This window comes from Manis pentadactyla, chromosome 1, assembly GCF_030020395.1.
Source record: "Manis pentadactyla isolate mManPen7 chromosome 1, mManPen7.hap1, whole genome shotgun sequence".
In the NCBI taxonomy this organism is placed as follows: domain Eukaryota; kingdom Metazoa; phylum Chordata; class Mammalia; order Pholidota; family Manidae; genus Manis; species Manis pentadactyla.
Window position 1 is genome coordinate 86137770 of NC_080019.1, and position 20829 is coordinate 86158598.

At 36.9% G+C, this 20829-nt stretch overlaps 1 long non-coding RNA gene across 1 annotated transcript in view; it reads right to left on the reverse strand.

Moving 5' to 3' along the window:
- The window catches only part of LOC118921878 (uncharacterized), a 29672-nt gene extending 21071 nt beyond the window's left edge, over positions 1–8601 (reverse strand). Inside the window, exon 1 of the long non-coding RNA XR_005028537.2 lies at positions 8424–8601. This is a non-coding gene — a long non-coding RNA (uncharacterized LOC118921878). The remainder of the gene's footprint in view (positions 1–8423) is intronic.
- Positions 8602–20829: the final 12228 nt, after the last annotated feature.

Genomic DNA, 20829 nt, shown 5'->3' on the forward strand with positions numbered 1-20829 from the left:
GTCTGGATTACTTAGGAAAAGGGACACTGCCATCCAAACTTTGATTCTGTGTCATCTATGATCAGAATATTTTACTTCATTTCTGATTTGGTTCCCTATTTAGTTGTCTTAGTGTGCCCAGGTGGCTCTAACAAATTATCTTAGACTGGATGCCTTAAGCAACAACATTTATTTCTCACAGTTCTGGGAGGCTGGAAATCCAAGATCAAGATATCTGCAGATTTGTTTCTTGCTGAGAGCTCTCCTGCTTTCAGACTGCCATTTTCTCTCTCTATCCACCCGGGGTAGAGGGAGAATGTGCTCACTCTCTGGCCTCTCCTGACAGGTTGCACTAATCGCATCACGGGGCTCCATCTTCAGGACCTCATCTAGGTATAATTACATCGTAAAGTCCCCAGCTCCCAATGCCGTCACATTGAGGATTGGGATTTCAACACATGAATTTTGGAAAGACACAAGCATTCAGTCCCATAACACAAGTTAAATTGGGTTTGTTTCTGCACTTAATGTTCTCTCTGCCAGGCTCATATGATCTATTTGCATCTAATTATATTTTGGTAATCTTTGATGATTTTTATTCTTTATGCCAATGTTATTAATTATCTCTGGAAATTTCCTATTTCAAGTTGAAAGATACTTGCTTTTCTATGTACATGCAAGAGAGTGATGGATATGTTCATCTCTTTCTCTCTCTCTCATATATATATATATACACACACACACACATAATACACATACAAATATATGTATATTTATATGACTGCACGCATAGCATAGATGATATCTATGTCTCCATATCCTATATTTATCAATTTTCTTCACAACATCGAATTTTGCCAATTTTCAATACCTTCGTATATTGTTAAAATAGCTATACATGGAGTGTGCATTAAACAGTTACAAATACATTCTTTTTCAAGCACCTGAAATCCTTTTAAAAATGGACATATTTTATAAAGAAGCTCTCAAAAAATCAGAAGTAAATAGAAATAAAATTAGAAATCAATTGCAAAGACACAGGCATTTGGATATTTTAAAAGGCACATTAATATAATTTATTGGTTAAAAAAGAAAAGTAAAGTATTCATATATCAAAATGGATATCAGGTAGGTATAATATTAAAGGAAAAGGAAGTGCAGAGTCATAAAATGATAGCATTAATGTAAATTTAAACACTTAAAACACCATTACTATATATAAATATATAGGCACTAGCTATCAAGGTATATATGGGAGTAATATAAAGCATCTTCAGGAAAATGGACACTTCCAGGAAATCAAGAAGGATAAAGAATGGAATTACAGTTAGAACTAGATCTATAATACTTAATTTCTTATAAAAAATCTGAAGAAAACTCAGTCAAGTATTGACTTCTTTAAATCTGGTTGTTGGATGCCAAGCTATTTGTATTCTTTTTTTAATATATAATATATGTTGTAATTTAAAAAAACAATGTCTTTAAAGAAATAAATAAGCAGAGTAGAAAGCCAAAATCCTTACAGTCTGAGGGAACTGCTCCCATTCTGGCTCTTACACTTGGCAGATAATATGGGTAAATTACAAATTTTCTTGGGCTCCATTTTCCTCCATCACAGAATTTCTCTGAGAATTGAATAACACTTATATATATTGTCCACCTAATTTAGAAATGCCACGTGGTAGATGCTCAACAAACATTTATGCCCACATTTGTTGAATAAATGAATGACTAAAGGAACAATCACAACCTTCAGTCCTAGAATCATAATGAATGAGCAGTGCACACCCTTCTTCAATTTAGAAAGCAACAATACATCTGACAAACAGGAGGTAATAATTTCCATATCTGCCAAGAGATGAGCAGCGAGTCTTGTCATGTTCTGACCTTTATCTTTTGGTTGTAGCAAATAAAACATTACTTTCTGATACAAGAGAAAGCTGCACCTTTTTTCATCGTGTCTATTACTTATCTGTCTTAAAGATGTGTTTCAATGTATAGTTCAAGGAGTAAGTCTTTGATAGACTCCTCAACAACATCTATTTCTCTTAGAAATAAAATGTTGTTTAGAATTTGGATATGATTTTGTTTGTGAAAACAAGGGACATATTTATTTGGCAAGTAATTTTTTAATTATAATAAATTAATAATTTGTTTATTTAATCTAGTAATCATTAAAAGCAAGCCCCTTTCCACGACCCTGCACCCTTCCTGCTTCCCATGTAAGGGCATGTCTCTGTTAAGTGCAGTAGTCCCCCTTTATCTGCAGGGTGATATGTTTCAAGACCCCCAGTAGATACCTGAACCCACAGATGTAATCAAATCCCATATATATATATACACATATATGTGTGTGTGTATACATATATATATGTGTATATATATATTATATATATATATATGCATACACACTATGTTTCTTCCTATACATATACACCTATGATGAAGTTTAACTTATAAATTAGGTACATATTTGTTATAAATAAGAGATTAGCAACAATAACTAATAACAAAACAACAATTATAATATACTATAATAAAAGTTATGCAAATGTCTCTCTCTCAAAATATTCTATTGTACTCTACTCCCTCTTCTTGAAATGGCAAAATACCTACATGATGAGATGAAGTGACATGCATGATACAGGTGTTGTGATGTAGCATTAGGCTACTATTGAGCTTCTGATTATATCTTGGAAGGCGGATCATCTGCTTCCAGACCATAGTTGACCATGTATAATGCTTGGCAGAGTGAAAACCCAGGTAAGAGGGGAATACTGTATCTCTGTGCTAAATACTAAACTCTCATTATAGAACTGAAGTTTCTTAAATACCTGTGCCAAAATAACCAATTGAAAAGGGAATAATTCAGTCAAGATGATTTTGTGGAATTCCTTAGAAGAAAATATGCTTAGAAAAAAGTAATTAACCATTTTCCTGAACTCACCCTCTTTTCAAAATGAATTTATCAAAACCGTCTGTATGTCTAGACATGGCCTATGATTAAGTATTCCCAATAGTGTATTAAGCAATGAAAATAACAAGTTAGAAGACAAATAGTACTTTAGGGAATATTAGTAATCTTGGTAAAAGAATTTAATGGATAGTTTGTTTGAACTCTCCTTAAATACTACACAATTCACACTCCAAGTGGAGTAGTTTTTTAAAATAATCATTTCAAAGCCAGAGTTCATTTACCATTTGGAGGCACTATTTTGTAAGGTATAACTTAATTATCTAAGACTTATGCAGCTCTAAGAAATAAAGTACAATTTTTTTCCTTTGAGGAACCAATAAGTATGATAGTTGATTTTTAAAATCTGAGAAATTTTAATAAGTATATTTCTACATACATTTTCAGTAAATCTTATGGAACCATTAAACAGTGATCATGTAAGTAATTTTGATTTTTATAATAAGTAGGTTATATGCTTAGGCTTTCATTTCAAGCCTGGTAACATTCTGAGCTAGAGTTTTTCTAGTTTTTCTCAAGATTTAGGCAAATATACCTAGTTAGAGTCTACTAGAAAAGTAATTATCACTTTCTTCTCTTTGCTTTCTCCTCTCTCACATTATACAAATGGAGAGATTTGAAGTAAAACGATCAATGAGGAAAGTAAGACTATGACTTGAAAAAAAGTAAGACTATGACTTGAAAGTAAAGGATGACATTAGCTATCAGTTTTTTCATTGAAGTTATATTTCAGGTTGAGGAGATTCCTTTCTATTCCTGGTTTATTGTGTGTTTTTATCATGAAGATGCCTTTTCTTAATCTGAGATAATCATATAGTTTACATCCTTTAATATTTTTTTGGTATATTATCTTAAATGGTTTTTATATGTTAAACCAACCTTGCATTCCTGAAACAAATTCCACTTGGTCATGATGTATATATTGCTGGATTCAGTTTGTTATCTTACTGAAGATCTTTTCATCTGTGTTCAGAAAAGATATTAATCTGTTCTTTTTTTTTAATGGTTTTGTCTTATTTTGATATGAAGTTAACAATAGTTTTATACAATGGGTTAAGAATTATACTTGACCTTGAACAATATGGGTTTGAGCTGTGCTGTCCACTTTTACATATATTTTTTTCAATAAATATACTGGAAAAATGTTTGGAGATTTGTGACAATTTGAAAAAAAAACATTTTATTTTCTCTAGCTTTCTCTATTGTAAGGTTATAATATACAGTACATATAACATACAAAAATAGGTGTTAGTCAATTGTTTGTTATTGATATAAAGCTTCCAGTCAACAATAGGCTATTAGTGGTTAAATTTGGGGAGAGTTAAAAGTTATATGTGGATTTTCAACTGTGTGGGGTTTTGGTATCCCTATCTCCACATTGGTCAAGTGTATTCTCTCCTCTTCCATTTTTTAAAAGGAGTCTTTGAAGAATTGGTGTTTATTCTTCTTTAAAATTTTTGTAGAATTCATCAGTGAATCCATCTGGTCCTGGAATCTCCTTTGTGGGTTGTTTCTAATTAACTAATCAATTCTTTTTACTTATTATAGGTTTATTCACATCTATTTCTGCTTTTGTCAGTTTTGGCAGTGTCTTTCTTTCTAGAAATTTGTTCATCTAAATTATCTAATTTGTTTACATATGGTTGCTTAAACTATTCCTTTAAAATAATCTTTATTTCTATAAGGTCAGCAGTGATGTAGTGATGTTACTTCTTTTATTCATTTGAGTCTTTTCTCTATTTTCCCCAATAGGATAGCTAAAGATTTCTCTATTTTTGTTGATCATTTCATCATTTTTTTTCTATTGACTTTCTCTATTGTTTTCCTATCCTCTAGTTCATTAATTTTCATTCAGATTTCTATTACTCTCTTTCTTTTGTTTGCTTTTAGGTTAGTGTGCTCTTCTTTCTCTAGTGTTTAAGTTGAAAGGTCAGATTATTGGTTTAAGATATTTTTTCTTTTAAAGTATTTGTGCTATAAATTTCTCTCTAACCACTGCTTTACCTGCATTCCATAAGTTTTGGTGTGTTTGTTCTTTGAGGCTCTGTTTATTTATATTTTCATTCTTTTTTTCCTTTGTGTATTCCAATTGAATAATCTATATAAATCATCTTCAAGTTCACTGATTCTGTCTTTGGTCTGTTTAAATCTACCATTGACTCCCTCTTGTGAATTTCTTATTTCAATTATTTTACTTTTCAACTCCAGAATTTTTAATTAGTTTTCTTTTATAGTTGCATCTCCTTTTAGACATTCTCAATTTGATGAGGCATTGTCATCATATCTGTCTTTACTTCTTCATGTGATGGTTTCGTTCAATTCTTTGAATATATTTATAAAACTTTCTTTGAAGTCTGTCTGCTAAGTTTGATTATTGAGCCCTCTCAAAGGCAATTTTGCCTCTATTTTTTTTCTGTATGTAGCTCATACTTTCCTGTTTCTTTTCATGTCTCGTAATGTTTGCTGAAATACGCAATTTTCATGCAATCTATTTCCCCACAGTGTATATCCTCTGATGCAGTTCCTTACAGGGCTCAGTCTGGGGTATGCACACAATCACTCAGGCTGTCAGTGGTCTTATCAGGTCTGTCTTTATTTATTTACCTGGTCTTTCAGTTAAGTTTTTGGCCTCTGTTGTGTACCCCACTTGATACAACACTAATTGCCAGCTATTGTTCTATTGTTTCCAACAGTGCTATTGGGTATAAATTGTTCCATAGTTTGGTTCAATTAAATTCATGCTCCTGGATATTGGATTTGATTGAATTAAACTAAGGTTTGTTCTGACCCCAGGAGGACTCTTTAGTTTTCTCTTTTCCTGGTTCTGTTGAATTCCTAGCTGCTCTCAAGGAGCTAGTAGCCTCCTCTTAATTTCTGATCACCAAAATCCCCATTGTTCAACAATGTCCATGGGCTTAAATTTCCTCAGATCTGTTCTAAATAAAGTCAGTTCCCTTGGGGAGAGCTATGGAGCTATCTGTTCTTTTGGCCTGCCTCCCTACTCTTGTGCAAGACCTCTGTGCTGCTATTAGGAAATTGAAGTGGGGACAGTGCCAAGTTTCTCTTTGAGTGACAGCCCTGCTGTGCAATGAATTCTAGTCTTCTCATCTTGACAGTTTCAGCATGAAACCTCACCCTATGGGCAAGAAGGGGCAAGAGTGATTAGTGCTCAGTATTCTTGGCCTGCCATGGCAGATGTATTGTTTATACCTTACAGATGGGAGCTGGATGGAGGAAGGGAGCTGCAGATCCCTCAAATGCCCTTTCCTTGAATAGATTCTAAAACAAGGATCTGGGACGATCAGTATGGCTGGTGTTGCTCCTCCTGGGAAGATACCATTGCCATAGATGGGGGTAGGGTATAGAGGAGTTCTGTGTTCTTGATTGCATCCACCAGCAGTAGAGTTTCCATGATGTTAATCTGAGGGACCAGGGGATTATGGCCCAATCTCCATAGACTCTGGTGTTCTAAAAAAAGATTTAGTCTATTTTCTTGAATAAACATTTTGCCATCTTCTCTATTTCCTCAGGACAATTTTCAAAGAATTCAAGTAATTGTTTTTTAAGTAGTTTTTATCATTTGTGGTTGTTCTGCTGGGAAGAGGATCCTCATGCCACCATTATGAAGTTACATTTATGATTCTATTTTCATGCAGACAAATACAGCTATTGCATTAGAGTGTATCAGGTTGCGAACTGGTGACACTAATTTCAGCTCTGAAAGTTTGTAACTGAGTGACATCAGACTTACTGTATCTCAAACTCCCCATTTACATATTAAATAATAAAATCAGCATCCATTTTCCTTTTTCACACATTTGTGAAAGTTAGTCAACTACTGTATTAGATCTGATTGAGTGAGCAAGATGTTATATGTGTTACAGTTTGTTACTCCCTCATGTGATCCTTAGTTTTGGAACTATAATTTCTAAGCACAGAATTAATGGCTTACAGAAAAATTATTCCATCTATTTGAGATACAGTGAGGAATTAGCTATCTTCTAATTTAATAGTTATTTATAGTTTATTTATAAATTGTTCAAAGAGCTACAAAATAATTAAAAATGTATGTGGTAAGTGGGAGGGTAAAATCACTCCCCAAAATAAATACCAAAATGAAACAACATAAAAGCAAGACCCTATGTGGCCATTTAAAGACAAAGATGATTGAAAAGATAGCATAAGGGACTGATATTTCTGCAATCCTGTATAACACTAATAAAATTAATACTCATACCAACTTTATAGGAAATTTTTGAGTAATGTATAAGAAAACACATCCTCTTCTTATTTTCAGTTTATATTGTTAAAATAATTTTATAAGCTATAGAATCATAGACACACACTTTCTCAGATAAAGCTAATAAATATTAGATTAAAGCATAAGCAGTAACTTTAAAACAACTGGGTGTAGATCACAAACTTCTTAAATATGCTTGCTGTAAAACTGAAATTCCTCTGGCAAGAAATCTAAAAGGACCATTCCCTTTTTAGTATGCTCTCCTTATTGTATTTCCTTGACATCATTTGATTGTAGAGTTTGCTTTCATTATAATATATTTTTAAAGTTCCAAAAAAATATGTGTGCATTTGAAGAGAAAGTGATTTAATGTTGATTTTTTTCTGTTCAATTCTTAATATTTTTTTAAAAGGAAACCCAAGCTCTAACTTAGGAAAATTTTCTACTTGAATGATGGAGTAGAGAAATTTTCCTCCTAAATAAGATGAGTAAAATTATAGTTATACAGAGAAATTTAAGTAGATCTTAAGGAATTACATAAAAGGTCATAAAACTGGCTGAGAATATTAACCCAGTCTGCTCTTCACAGTCTAATCTACTTGTCAAATCACATACCTCATTTTCCTTATTAAAAAAACCCCTACAACAGTTCTTTGTTCTGTCATTTTTCAATCTCTTCAAATCCAGTGATTTTTTTCCATTCTATTAGAGCAATCATACATAATGGCATTCTTTGGGGATGATTTTTGTTGGAATTTTTTCCTCTTTAATAGTGTGAACTCTTGAAATTCTGAGCATAATGATTTGGGTGCTGCATGCTCACACATGTGCACACACACACAACACACACACACACACATGGGTAGGGGTGGGTGGAAAGAGCTACACACAGTTATTTTAAGTTATTTTAAACTTACTGCTTATGCTTTAAGAAAAGTACATTAATTATTCACCCTGTGTTCTCTGGGCTGTTGCCACCTCAATCCTGTTCTTTCTTCTTTAGTCTTTACTCTCCACCTTTTTGGTGGCTTCTTTCCTTTATCTATACTTTCAAATTTTCCTAGCTCAAGAGCAGAGAAAACCAAAATATATTCTTTCAAACTTCAAGCTTTATTTTCAAGTTATATTCCCTTCTCATTCCTAACTTTTATCACCTGTCTTCTCAAAAGATCTGTATATACAAGAATTTAAAACATTATACAACAGCAAAAAGTTTGTAGGGATAAATACCTGTTGTGAGAACAGCATCTTGCGAGAGTCTCTTGGATTTCATTCCCACTCCAATGACAATCTCTATTCTGTAGCTACCAATAATCCCAAACTGCTGTCCCATACATAAATGATGATTCTCTCAAAGGCAAATCCATTCTGAATCACAAGAGAGATTTTCATGGAGTTTTCAAGCTGATTTTGAAACCTAAAGAGCAAAAAGTCAAGAAAGTTCAGGACATTTGTAAAAGAAAGGGCAAATCCATTCTGAATCACAAGAGAGATTTTCATGGAGTTTTCAAGCTGATTTTGAAACCTAAAGAGCAAAAAGTCAAGAAAGTTCAGGACATTTGTAAAAGAGAAAACTGCTCTAACAGATAACAAAATTTTAGTAAAGTTACAGCAGTGAAGACACCATGGTATTTTCAGAAAAATAGATACATAAATCCACAGAATACAAAGAGTTCTGAAACGAATCGCTGACATGTACAGACTGTGTGTGAAACTGCGCTTGCCCTGCTCACAGCAGCTTGTGCTGTTCCCTTGGTCTTTGCAGGGTGAGGGCACACTCCAGAAAGAGGAAAATCCCTGTTTCACAAGCATTAGATATGGGCTGACACTGTTATCATGGACCTCAGGTTAGTGAGGACTTCTAGACGCCTGGCAGTAAGTGGAGAGCACGCACAAGTCAAATTCACAGGAGTTTCAATGGGTTTGTAGGCTCAACTGGTCCTTATTTCCCCAGTTCCAAAATGTATAATTGGAGTGGAGAGTTAGGTATCAACTCTTACATTCATTTCCTGGTCTGTTAGGAAAAAGATCTGTTACAGGAGAGATGGACAAATGTAATCAGATAGTGAGCTAATTGCAGCTGCTTTGCCAGAAATGCTATCTTTGCTGGAGCAGATATAACACAGCCTCTGGCTGCTGTTAGACAATGCTTTCTTCTCCATCCCTTGAGTATGGAAATATGCAAGAGAATTCATTTCACATAGCAGGTCAGTATACATTCGCTGTTTTGAGTCAAGATTTTTATGCCAACTCTCTTCTTTGTTAGAGTTTTGAGAAATCTTGATTGTTTTTACTTTCCTCAAAATAATCATATTGGTCCTCTATTTTGCTAACATTATGCTATGTGGACTTGGCTAGCAGGAAGGAGCAATTACCCAAGATATCCTAGATACATACATGTGTACCAGAAGTCTTGAAACACTTAAAAATTTTTTAGATATCCACTGATCTGGGATATGCCAGAAAATTCTCTTCTAAGAACACGTTTTTGCATCGCTGGCCTTCATTAAGAGAGAGGAATGGTATTTGATTGGGCCTACTTTATTTTATTTTTTATGCATTTAAAAAATTATTATTTATTATTTATATTTTTAAAATTTCAGTTTATGCCATACTTGGGAGAATGGCCTCCAATTCATTTATCAGATTATAGGAAAATATTAAAATTTAATTATGGCTCAGATTAGAGATGACTCTGCAGCAATCCAGGCTATGGTACAATTTCTCTAGCTACTTGGCAGTGTAGTCCTGCAGATCTGATGATGCTAGAGCTAGAGATGGAAAATATGTGGAGTCTTCAGCAAGCTCTGGTAGGAGAGTGGCAATTCGGACAGACCTCTAGGATTCTAGAGCTAATCTCCACTTCAAAAACAGCTCCTTGAAAACCAATGGACCTTGACTGAGTTTCAAAGTCTGATCCCGGTGGTAAAAGTGGCAATGAAACTTTAGTTGTTTATCCTAAATAAAATAATATCAAATCCACAGATCCAAAGGTGGGACAGGGTATCACCCATCTATGGTATGATGGAAATAATACATATGACATTTGCAAATCAGAAACAAAAATCACAAGTAGACTGCATAAATACATGGCCCCGACTACCATGTCAGTTACTTCCATGGTGGTCAAGGAGAACTCTCACAATGGTCAGAGCTACAAGCAGTACACAATATACTTGTTCAATGGGTGTGGAGGGAAAGGTAACATGGTATATGAAAATACACAGAACTTTTTGATTTTCTATATTCTATGTCTGTGCTGTCCAGTATGGTGACCAGTAGCTACTGAACATTTAAAATGTGAGTAGCGCAACTGAGGGACTGAATTTTTTATCATAATTAATTTTAATTTAAATAATTGAAATTAAATAAATAAATTTAATTTTAATTAAATAGTCACATTGGACTGCCGTATTGAACAAGTCTAAATTACACATATTTTAGTACTACATAGCAATTGATACAAGTTGCAGCCAAAGTCATTGATCAGATTATTCTAATAATGTCCAACTCTAATAGGCCTTTGGCTAACAACATGGTACTTCTGCCAGAGCCATGTTTTGGCTGCAACTCCTCCAGTGGTTTCTTCATTGGATTTATGGTCATTAATTACTGGGGATCCTGCCAGACACCTAAATTCACCTGCTGCCCTCACCTCAGCTTTGTTTTCTCCACTGTCCTCCTGGCCTCCCAGTGACCCTCTTATCATGAACAATGAAACTTACCATATTGCCCAGATGCTGTTCACATGCCAGCAGCTGGTGCTTGCACCAAAGGACAAGATAGGGAAGGCACTAGGAGCTAGGACAGGGGATGAGGTGGGCTAGATTATCAGAGCCAGTACCTGGCTAAGACCGGGGTTCACTCTACACAAAAGCAGGGGCACCGTTAGGTCGAGTCCAGTTAGTACATGGGAAAAAGCACACGTGGGAAAGAATAAAAGGGAGACAACAAAAAAAAAATTCAAAGCAAGAAAGTGGACTAGGATGGACAAGAGCTCAGCCAGGGCCATCCCTGAGGCTCATTTGTCCCTGGCAAGCAGCAGATCAGGCAGGCATGGGGAGGGATGGCCGCTTCACGCGAGGCTTCTCTGCCCAGGCACCAATCATGGCGTGGGTCAGAAGCGGACTTAGGTGTCACTTGCTGGAGAGTGTGCTCTTCTGGGTTTTAACCAGAGTCTCTGGGCCATATATACCTACAGACCACCCCTTACCTAGAGATTTTTGTGTCCTCCAGTAATTATATTGTCCAATCAAACAGAGCTCCCCCAACCGACCTGATGGCACATTAACACACTGGTGTGGGAATATATCCCATCCAATCATCTGTTTATGTCTTTGGCTGCTGGCTGCCTTCCCGGCTAATATGTGAGCTGAAAGGGGCATGTGATACCTCTTGGGCAGTGAGGCATCTCTTCATGGGTTGAAAGAATTGTGCTTCCTCAATTTAGCTGTGCCACCTACCCCACGCCCACCAGCTTTTAAAATGAACAACAGGAGATTTCTGTCTGGCCACCTGCCTCAACCTCAGCTTTAGTGCCCAAAGGAAAACACTGCCTTGGGATCACAATGGGCACACTATATCTATTTGTTAATTGATTCATTCACACTGCTTTTCAATACCATTGCTCTTACACTATTCTTAGTCAGCACAGAAATACCCCAATATTTTAACAACCTATATATTTGCTAATTTGACATTCCCATGGAGGTGTCAGTCCTGAAGTCCTGTCATGGCTTTTCCCCATATTACTTTCCAACTTTTGTCTTTGACACAATTTATTTTCTTTCCAGGGACTGGAAGTTGTTTTTAAGTCTTCTTGGTTTGCTTCTGTGTCAGTCACATTCAAATGAGAATAATGATATTTGTCTCTCAGCTGGAGTTTGATCATTGAATGGTTAATATTTGAGTGACTTCTTGTTATTGTCCAGATTTTCCTAGGAAAGAAGCTAGTATGCAGAAAAGTGATTTGACTAATCTCCGTGAAGGTTGGCACTGCTCTCTGGAGCTGTGTGTGGATGACTGGTGGAGCCCCCAGACTGACCCGGGCCTTGCTGTGGCAGGATTCACCAGGAGACTGCGTTTCCCTTCAGAATTGAAATGGGGGGTATCATCCTCAGGGAGACCAGACGTCTCATGATCAGTAGCTGCAGAAAGGTGTTTTCTTTCTTTCTTCCTTCATCCATTCATATAAAATTTACAAAAGGGCTTTTAGGAGAATCACTGAAGCTGAACTCCGGCGTAAGAACTGTTGGCCACAGGGATCCTTTCCTGTGACGTGATGACATGCTGTCCTGGACGCAGCTTCTTTGTTCCCACGCTGTGCACTCTCAGGACTGTTTACACAGAGCCCTCCCCTCAGCCTTCCCATCTGTAAATGCTCAAAGTTCACTCCAAGTGCAGTCTATAGAGTCTCTTGCTCCTCTCCAGTACGTTTGGCTAAATGCCCACTGGCCGTCTGCTTTCTTATTGTTCCCGCCAGTAATGGAGTTTCTTTCCTTGGCGTCCTGCAGTCGTCTCTGACCTGAGCATTCACGGGCACGGCCCTTTCCCCGCCTGGGTTCCTGGCCTCCTCAGCCTTCTGCTCTGTGCTGGGTTTGCCAGAGATAGGAAGGGACACCCAGCAATTTAGCTTGTTTTGGTAGAGAAGCTAGTTCCAGACCAAGGTCACAGTGGACGCACCCTTTCCCCATTTGAGGGAGGCCTTGGCATTTAGCTACATAATTGCACATTCTTCTCACATTCATAGTCCAGCAGGCAGTTACTACTCTAAGTCCAGGGAGTATTAACTCAGTGAGCAGATTGTATTGTGATTCTAAATTAAAGATGGAATGTGTTTGTGATAACTTCATGGATTATTTGACTCTACTTATAGTCCTTCAGTAAGATACCTGAAAACAAAGATACTCTGGTGGCCTAATATTTTGAGATATTAACCTACACTCCCTCTCTCCGTATGTTTTCTTCTCTCTTTTCTTTTTAAGTGGGAGTTTTTGAATCTTTCCCCATCATCCCAAGAGAGGTCTATGGAGGGGCCACAGCCCATGCTGCTTGAGAAAAAGGCATTTCCTGGTTTGGGTGTTTAAAAGGATAAAACCAGAAAGCTAAAAATGAGTTTGTTGGCCAAAGTAAAATGGTTTTCAAAAAAATGCAAAGAGAAGGCTCTTTCACAGACTAGCAAGAGATGACCACCAGCCGGGGAGAGCAAAGCAGGAAACTCTGTCCAGTCTACTGGGCGGGCGTGGGTGGCAGAGGGGGTGCCTGCCTGGTGCAGCTGGCACAGATCTCAAGCACCTGCTATGACACAGGAAGGTTAAATAATGCTTGCAAAGGGTCTGGTGTAAAAAGTAAAATAAAATCTTGCAAATTTTATAAAAATGTCAACTGGCACCCTGCCTCAAGGTTGAAGAAGTAACTGAGGTTGGCAAAAGAGTTGAAAGTGCAGCCCCTTCTCAGCTCCTGTGATTGTTGCCATGTGGAAAGGTGGCCCATTATTGCTAGATTTTATGATTTTTCCAGAAAAGCCAGAAATTTCAATTTTGTTGGTGAACTCTCCTGACTTTTAAAAGTTGGCTAAATGTTTCTAAAACATAGCATAGGCCAAACAAAACACATCTGTAGGCCAGATGTAGCCTCCATGCTACTGACTTGCAATCCGTAGTCTTGGCAGGACCCCAGGGCATCAGAGCAAACGTTCCTGTCCCTGAGAGTGGTGTGGGAACAGCAGAGCACTGCTGTCTGAATGGTCCTGCAGACGGAGGCCTGGGTAGTAGGCAAACAGATGACCAAGGGCAGGAAGGCACTTTCACCATCAATGTTTAGCCCCATGGCCTAACTCAAGAGTGTGAGCACAAAGTGGAGATTCTAATAAGCAGCAAGGATAATTATTTCTCCAGTCAGGCAGGATGAAGGTTGAAAATAGAAGTTGATTTGAGTTATAAACAAAAGAGTTGTGATCATCCTTGCATACAAAAGTTTGTGGGCTGAAATTTGTGCTTGCTATGCCCAAGGACTTCTCAGGTATGGCGAACAGTTCCTGATTGAGCACAAAATGACAACCAGCACCCCACCATTAGATATTCCCTATATTCCCTTAATGTTCAGGTCATCTGGTGGCCTGGGGATTATGCTTGAACTGTAAGGCAGGAGATCCTATTCCATGGTGAATCTAGAAGATCTCTGCCATGCTTTTGTAGATTTTAGTAGTTTCATTGAGGTATAATTTACATAACAAAATTTACCCACTGTAATTATACAATTCAATGATTCTAGTAAATTTATGTATAATCATCATTACAATCCACTCTTAGAACATTTCCATTACTACATAAATGTCCTCTTGTGCCCCTTTAGTCAGTCCTTGCTCCCACCCTGGTCCTGGGTGACCACTGATCTGCCTTCTGTCTCTAGATTTTTTTTATTTGGACATTTCATATAAATGGGGTAATAAAACATGTAGTCTTCATCTGCTGTCTTTCACTTAGCATAATGCTTTTGAGGTTCATTTTGGGGTATGTATCAGTACTTTTATTTTATTACTTACTAGTATTCCACTGTATGGATATACCATCTTAAAAAAACTGTATATTCACCAGTTGATGGATATTTGGATGGCTTCTAGTTTTTGGCTTTTTTATGAATCATGCTACTGTGAACATTCATGTACTCGTCTTTGTGTGGCACTGTTATGTTTTTGAGAAGGAGTGTTTCAACATCATCCATCAAGAGTTTAGGAAAGGTGCTCATTTCATAGGCAGTAAAGTAGAAACTAAGGTATGCTTGGGGAACCAGGGAGATGACCCAATGGGTTCTGCCAAGTACCTGCTCTCTGTCGATGTCTGCTTCAGCCCCACGAGAAAAACAAGTCCTGCTCAGAAACACTGGGCTGGGGATTGAGGCAGAGATGAGGGGAGATGTCTGGACCTTGATTTAAGTGAACGCAGGCAGGTGGCCAATTCCTAGGGAGGATGTTGGCTCTCAAGGTAGAAGGAGGGTAGGGATTGGTCAAGAAAGAATGCCTTTGCTAGAATATTCTACTCACATAAGTCCCACAAGTACAGGACATATAGTGATATTATTAATATAAGTTTATATGAATAGACTTAAGTTCATTTTAGTCTAAAGATATCTCCTTATTATATTCATTACACCATAAAATGTATATGTATACTAAAAAGAAAAAAAAAGGTCAGCAATACCTAATTCAGTCACTATGAGGTGCATTTCAAAAACTATCTTCCCCAGAGGAATACACATATGCACACAGTCATATATATCCAGCATCATGAGGTTTTCTGGCTTCCTGAGATATCTGTTCTCTTAACTATCTGCACGTGTTTCTTTAGCTCTGTATTTTATGGCATTTCTGGGGAATGCATGCCCTCTACTGGTTGTTGTCTATTATTCCACTTTGAATGGCTCCTAGTTTCTCCTACCACATTGACCAACTGTAGTATCGGGAAACTGGAAAAAATTAAAAACCCATTCATGGCAAACCAGACTCCCTATTCACAAACTATATGATTCTTTCCCTGAGTCCTGGCCTTGACTGTCCCACCTTGCTCTAGCCATTGGGTCCACACATTCCAGCAGAGTGCTGAGTCTGGGTGGACACTGTCATATGATGACTAGTGAGTGGTCCTAAGTTATGATTACCCAAAAGACAGGATAGAGGAATTTCTTTCATCACTAGGTATGAAAACAGAAGAAAGATATTTGTATTCCAGAATTTGTGACTCCCTAACTGTGAATGTCAAAGATCCTATTCCTGCAAATCGAGAAACTTTTAAGACAGCTATCTGGAAGAGACCTCTGGACACTGATCAGGGTTATTTTTGCTCAAATTGCTTAACAATTTGCTGACTTTGCTTCTAGACTGAGATGCTTCACACAGCTGGGTGCCCTGCACCATCTGGATGTGTCTACCACACATATCAAGATTCCCCACTGATGTCTACGTTGCTTTACTCTGAGCATCCTCGGCATGGTACCAAGTGGTCAGCAGTGAACCTGTTTTGAGGAAGAACCCTGATTGCACCCATTTTCCTATGTGAATCACCAGAAATCCTTTGGTATTCTGGCAGGGCTGAAATGAAGGGGGCATATGGTTTCCCCAACCCCCAGGTTGAGTAATATCCTCCATTCCTGCAATCCAGTCCAAGTCTTTTTATTCTCTTTGATTGAACACTTTAGTGTCAACCTTCCTTTATTTCTTTCATTAAAGTCACACTGGCATTTTTCTATAGTTAAATAACCTTAACAGAAATTGGAGGATGAAAACAAAGTTAGGGCTATCATTCAGGATATCATGAGAATTAAGTAAGTTAATGGAAGAACTCAGAATGGTGGCTGGCCCATAGCAGGTACTCAACAAATGTAAGTGATGATAATGAAGATGATTATTACAATGCAAAGAAAAAATTTATTAAACTTTTATTTGTTCCATTCATCTATCTGCTCTAACACCTATACCACATTTTTTTACTATTATATCTTAAAAATACAACTGATTATTTGGTAATGCAACTTCTTAGTTTTAACTAAATTTGCCTGGGTATTTTTACATTTTTTCTTCCAGGTGAACTTCAGAACCACTTATGCCAAACATCAAAGAAGGTCCTGATCAAAAGTAAACTGATATGTAGTATATAAATTTGGGGATGATTAACATGAGCACAATACTATCTTCTCTTTCTAGATTTTGGCTATGTGTCCATATATTCATGTATTGCATTTAGTCCTTTGATAGAGATTCATTGACATATAAGTTTCACACATTTCTAGTCACATTCATTCCTAAGTGTTTTATATGATTTGTTGCTCTTGTGTGTTATCCATAATATTCTAAATGGCAGCTGTTTTGCTTTGCAAATGCTATTGAATTTATGCATTTATTTTGTACTTTAGCCATCTTACTGAATCCTCTCATGGTTTTTCAGTTAAATTTGACATAACCTACAAAAATGAAGCAAGAGAAAACATAAGTCATAAATATTCTGAGAGGATCTATCTCTGCAGAGAATAATTCCAGAATTTGTTTTTCCTGGACAATTGAAGAGGACAGAATTCAAGAATTCAGTACAGGATTGTAATGATGACATGATTTTTTTCTGGAAGGAGAGATCATTAAAAAGAAAAAAAATATATATATATATATATATATGTCCATATATATATATATATATAAATACATTATTTGATTCAATAAGTACACATATAAATGACATTTTTATTATTTTCATTAATCTCCTGTTTTCTTTTTTTATAAGAACATGACCCTTCTAACCTCAATTTTGGCAAGAAGTTACCTCTTACTGAAACACTACCCCAGTAATTCTTTCAGAAAAGAGTATAGTCGGGAATAATTTGTTCTTATAGAATCCATGGTGACTTCATTGGTAGTCATTTCCTTTGCTAAGTAAATAATTCATTCTAAAAATTTCCCTAGATTTGTTCTTAGACTCAGTGGGTATATTTCGTGGCTTATGTTTTCTACTTCTTTAAAACCTAGCATGGGAATTGCTTGGATTTTACTTGTTTATTCAATAACTTTGGTCTTGCTTCACGGTTATGGGCAGCTGCTCAGCAATTTTCTCTGCAAGTTCCTTCAGCCCCTGGGATGTCATGAATTTAAGACAGGCGACCTGATCTAGTTACAAGTTGATAGGTGCTCTCTGAAGATGTTTTCAATCTGTTTTGACTTTCAGCTTCTTCTTATTAATGTTTCTTTCTCCCCGAATTTCTAGTCTAAGAATGCTTTATTTAACAAAAATAATGAAAAGCCATTTGCATTATACTTTCTTACCTCCAAGCAAACTGCTTTGGTTCTTCATCTGAACATACCTAATAATATACATTTTATGTACTTTCCATGTTCTTCTTTAGCCTAAACTTTCTCTGGCCCATTTTACATGTCTGTGGCTGTCTTCTCTATTTATTCTAAGTTATATGCCCTTTCTTTCTTTTCCCCAACATGTTTAACTACAGTAGCTGAGCTCATTATATAACTACTTTTGCTGTCATTTCCAACTCACTATGGTTTTTTTTCCCCATTCTTCTATTGAGGAGGATTTGAGTCTACTAAATAAAATACAACTTTCATGTGGATATCCGACCTTCTTACATTGCCACCTTTTTCAGAGTCTCAGGCCATGATAGTATATGTATACATTTTCTGAGCTTTTGAAGTACACCTAAACAAATCTAAAAGGCTCATTTCACTTTTGGATTTAAATGGTAGCTTATTAGTATATTCTGGTACTGCCTTTCCTAATGTCCACCTAATATACTAAGGACATCAGAGAATAAAGGAAAATATGTATTTGCACATGCATGCACACACAGTCAGTTGATTGGATAATTCTAATAGAAAATAACTGTTCACTGACTACAATGTTGAGTGAGTCTATTGAAATATGCTCTTGGTGACATGTGCTACATAGCTACCAGTGTCAGCCTCGTCACAGGACAGTAGCTTGAAAAAAAATCTGTCTCTACTTGCCCCCATGCATAAATGCAATGACTGGGACTACCTGAAAACTGAGCAGTTAGCTAGTACTGCATGATGATTCTCTTTGAGTAAATCATAATGCTGCCTCTACCTAAGTCCCCAAATCCTATCTCATTTGTTCATTTATTCCTCTTTCATTACTACCTCTTGGAGATAGAAATTCCAGAAAACAGCTAGGCAGAAAATGATGATGGCGAGACAGGCTAGGGGAGGGTTAGGCAGGCTAGCCATGGCGTGCCACATGTTGAGAGTGCCATGTTTTTCCCATATGGAGTTCTGAGGGGAGTGGCAAGGATAGCTCTTACGGTTTACAACAGCAAGTAAAAATTTAAAGAAAATACTTTTACTCATTATGGAAGAAATGGGTCTTCTCTCCCGGCTATTAAATTAAGTCTCTCTTATCTTATCTTCAACTTCTCTCTCCTTCATTCTGTCCCTGTTTTGCCAGTCCCCTTAAAATTGCAGCATTTCCAGAATCTCTCACCTGGCCTTAGAACATTTCCACACCAATAGGTAATTACAGGGGTTGGGGAAGCAAGGGCATGTCTAGACCGGGGAGGTCTGGCGGGGCCCCTTTTTTCAGCCAGGTCGCAAGAGACACGGGCGGGCAGAAGTAGATGACTGCTTGTAAGCAACCAACAGGTTTCTCCCAGTTTATTTCTCCCTCTATCTAATTTTGGCTTTAAAGGTTATTTTCCCCCCAGAGTTACAACTACTTCTATTAATTAATGATAAAATGGTAGGATGTAATTCACTGAATTCTCATAACACCACTGAAATATATATATTATTGTTCATGTACTTTGGAAGAAGAAACAGGTTCAAAATTGATTAGAAATTTATTCAGGATCATAGGATTATTAAGCTGCAAATGAGAGAGTCATTCTCAAATCTCTCCAACACATTTCTGTTACAGTCTCCTTCTACCATCCCATGTTTTAGTTTAAAAAATAATAGCTACAGTTATAGGAACCAGTGAATTTATATTATGAGTTAACAAAGCACGGTAAATGTGACTACATTTTAGTTCTAAGTTCATTCTTTATAAAATCTTATCATTGGAATAAGTTAAAGAAAGGAGCAATTCATAAATTCAGTTACCTAAATATGCTCTCAGAAACACTGATAGATTATTTCCCTCTTGGCTTTCTATTCAGTTTAACACATGTGCAAGTGTTCTTAGGATAATGGCACAATGGACATACATTTTATAGATTCACCTGTAGAAACACTCATTTCACTGTTTTGAGGGATAGAATAGATTTAAAATTCTTTTCACTCCATTTTTAGAGAACCTTCTACAATTTAAAAAACTCTTTCTTCATTTCCGTAAATCACTCTTTGTGTTAAAACTTAACAGTGTCTTGCTGACTTTTGCCGTCAGTGAAACAAAAGGTTCTTTCAAGGAACTGACCAACAAAACGAGGAATTACTGGTAATAATATTTTGGTTCTTTTTGTTATAACAAAGATTTCATTTATGTTTATTGCTGATTGCTTCTTCAAAAATCCATCCCGAAAGGAGTCATATGATCCTGTTTATTTTGATGAAAAAGGATCTGTAACTTTAAAACTTTATTATGCATCATTGAACGGTCTTATTTGGTCAGGTTTGAGTCTTGGAATGCAAAGAAACACACCAGTCATAAAACTAGTGGAAAATGTCATAAAATAGATTTAAAGCAAATGGAATGACATAGCCTGCCTCCTCTACAACCAAGTAAGGATGAGGACTCCCAGAGCCTGCACACTGCCGTGGAGCTTTTCCCTCTACACCTGCTCAGATGAAGAGGCAGAGCTCGTGTGAAGAGGCCAGAACTAAGGCTGATTCTTTCGCTGCTCTGATTGCTGCCTGTTGAGACAGAAAAAGTTTAAAGACTAATCATTCTCCCTTTTAAAATATGTCAGAACATGAGCCCCTTCCTTCCTTACCTTACTGGATTGCAAACCCAAGTGCCCCCTGACTGCCCCTGGCTACCCCTCAGACCTCATCTACCCATCGCCCACCTCTCACAGGCTCCTGCCACTCACAAGCGACCAGGCATGCTCTGGTCTCAAGGACTTCGCAAGTATTGTATCCTGGGCCTGGAATTTCTTCCTCAGATACAGCCACTCAGTCCTCTCCCTA